This window comes from Cibotium barometz, chromosome 31, assembly GCF_041138505.1.
Source record: "Cibotium barometz isolate CiBa-2024 chromosome 31, ASM4113850v1, whole genome shotgun sequence".
Lineage (NCBI taxonomy): Eukaryota > Viridiplantae > Streptophyta > Polypodiopsida > Cyatheales > Cibotiaceae > Cibotium > Cibotium barometz.
In genome coordinates this window covers 51,306,171-51,309,302 of record NC_141076.1, presented here as the reverse complement: position 1 = coordinate 51,309,302, position 3,132 = coordinate 51,306,171, and the positions used below count along the sequence as shown (strand labels likewise).

The window sequence follows — 3,132 nt, the reverse complement described above, 5'->3', positions numbered from 1 at the left end:
CTGCTTTTCAGATTCCAACAACTCACAAAGCAAAGATGACATATGGCATATGTACAACATATTCATGTGATTTTAGAAAACTCCATGTCTAGCAATCCGAAATCCAACCGAGTAGAAAGTAAAATCCAAATTCCAGGAATCTTTGTATTTTGATGCTTTCTTATTTCAAGACTCTCCAAAGCAACAAAAAAAAACTACCCAAAACCTTCCCCAAAGCTTTAAAGGGGTAGTGTATTTATCCCAGGACTACACGATTTTTTGGAAATTGTAAGTAACAAAAAAAACAACTAGAATTCTTATCTTTAAGTAAAAAAAGAAGCGAATGCTCGAATTTTTGCTTTTTCCTTACTTCGCTTCACTGCATTATGCACCCAAACCAGTATTCATCATGTATAGTAGGATTTTTGAAGATCATCTCCCTCAATAGGGCTTCATTTCTCCTTTAATTCTAACCCCAAGATGCCTTTTACAGTAGTCGTCCTCAAAATTTTTGAATCACTGGTCAATTTCTGCTCTGGTTCTCATTTTCCTGCACACCCCCTTCGATATGCGCTGTTTTCTGGTGTTTCTCTCTTTCCCCACAAGAGATTCGGGCGCCCTTCACTTTTGCAGCTAAAATTTCGAATTTCCCCCGATTCGAATACACTGTGCCTCCTTTTTTTTAGCTTATTAATCGGATATTCCCTTTAAAAAAAAACCTTCGTGTTTGTTGCCACGCAAGCCACCTTCGGGCTCACTTGAGCCGCAAGCCACTTCCGCAGATCAGCATGCACCTCTTGAGCTTGGATAGGGGTTGCAACCTTGCCGGTGCTTATAGCCCAAACAGGTTCATACACAAGAACAACATTACTCCAGTCATCGATTTTTCCTGCAATAGCTTTAGCTTGCTCAGAAACGATAGTTAAAGTTTCTCCAGATTCACGTTGCTCAAGTGTTTCACCAATACAGGCAATGACTTTCAGTCCTTGGCTGAGTGCATAAGCCACCTTATCAGCAACAAACTCATTAGACTCTTTCAGCAACAACCGCCTCTCTGAGTGTCCAAGTATGACCCAAGGAATGTCTAAATTCACCAACATTTTAGCACTGATTTCCCCTGTGAATGCACCACCCTTTTTTAACCCAAGCATTTTGGGCAGCCACATCAAAATCAGGACGCAATGTACTCTTTACTAGTGGCAAGAAAACAAATGGAGGACTGATCACCACACATCCGCCCCATTGAGAACAATAACGATCTTCTTCACCTCTTCCACAGTTCCATTACATTTCCAGTTGCCTCCCATGAAGAACTTGCGAGCCATGGAAACTCCGCTCTGTTCTTCTTCTTCTTCGTTCTTCTTAACACACAGAAAGAGCAGGCACCACCCCTATCGCTCACGCACCCGATCACCAGTCCAACTTCATGGCCTTGAATTCCATATGACCACTTATGTCCAGACATCTGGGTCTCACCACAGTATGCTCATCATGTGCATACAAAAGCCGCTTCAAACTAGCCATCTATCATCTGTAGCTATTCCGGATGAAAAGTACCCACCTTGGGTGCTAAAAAGATCTTAAACTGTAGCTCCTATGCAAAAATTTCCTTCTAGGAAGTTGTTCATAGCATGTCTGACCACAACTCTTCAGTTCATCACATACCCATCAGGCACTCCTAGCTCCTGCTATTTGCCCTCCAAAATGGCTCCTTATTAGCCTGTGCACTTCACAAAAACTCACACATTTCTCCACTGTTTGCCTGGCCTTCAAGCATGCATCTGCACAGCAAAAGACTGCCCTTTTCCTCCACTAAAAACATCACACTATCCAAGTGTTAAAAACACCTACTACACCCGTTATGTACACAGGCTTTGAGACCTGACTCAGTCTCAGCTCGTCTTATTGAACCTCATTTACAATATGAACATATGTACTCAGGCATCATATAATGACTCAAGTCATGGCACTTAATCCCATGCATCTGGATTTGCATTTAATGGCCTCATATGCATGGTTTCACACCATAGACGTGCCATTGCACGACAACGTGCGTAAGTGCGAGTGGCTCTAGTAGAGGAAGGTGGTGTAGGCTCATCACACCCCCAAATCGTGAAGGGCCTACACCACTCGGCTCTGCACCTATCAAAGGCGTGGTCTGCCTTGACTGAGCAAGTGGGGTAGATTGCCCCCACGGCTCGACTGGCCAAGTGGGGTAGTCTGCCCCCATGGTGTCGTACGGGCCCCGACTGTAAGCCCGCCTGCATATAAGATTAAAATATATAGTCAAATAGAATGCATAAAAGATTAACTTTGTATATGTGAAAAGGTTTCATGGAACCGTACATGTGTCTGTGTAAACTCCAAGCAAGCTTGCTACCCATATCGCTCATTTATAATGGACAGTAGATTGGCCACATCAGGATGTTGTGACGGGTCGATCGACATTGCTGCTACATACATGCATAGGCAAGAAAATATGATTGTTCTAACCCAATCCATACTTAAAGCTTAGACAAAGAATACAACATGTGATATTAAAACATTGTTAAGACCTCCTACAATACTGCTTAGACAAGTAGGGTGGACAGTGCCCCTTTCGGATGATAGCTTTTGAGGACTTTCCACACGCTCCCCACTATTAAAGGTAAAGGAAACTCCTCTTTTGTATGAGAAGGATAGTGAGAAGATCGAGGGCTCCCCTGCCACTATAACCACTCCTAGCCTGACATAAGCAGCATTCTAGATGATATATAACAATGCCCCATATCTCTATGCGTAAGTCCATTTCCTAAACCAAGAGAATGAATAAGGCCACTTATCTTTCATATGTCAAGCCAACTAAGAGAAAACAATAACATAAGCTTAGACAAAAAATACAACTAGTGATATTAGGGCATTGTTACGACCTTCTACAATACTACTTAGACAAGCAGGGTCGACAGTGCCCCTTTTGGATGATAGCTTCTGAAGACTTTCCACACGTTCCCCACTATTAAAGCCAAAGGCCACTCCTCTTTTGCAAGAGAAGGATAGTGAGAAGATTGAGGGCTCCCCCTCCACTATAACCACCTACTTGCGGATAACCACTCCTAACCTGACATAAGCAGCATTCTAGATGGCATATAACAATGCCCCATATCTCTATGCATA

General features: G+C 42.9%; 1 pseudogene; it reads right to left on the bottom strand.

Moving 5' to 3' along the window:
• Positions 1-686: 686 nt before the first annotated feature.
• Positions 687-1,774, bottom strand: LOC147621015 (triosephosphate isomerase, cytosolic pseudogene; annotated as a pseudogene).
• Between the last annotated feature and the right edge of the window lie 1,358 nt (positions 1,775-3,132).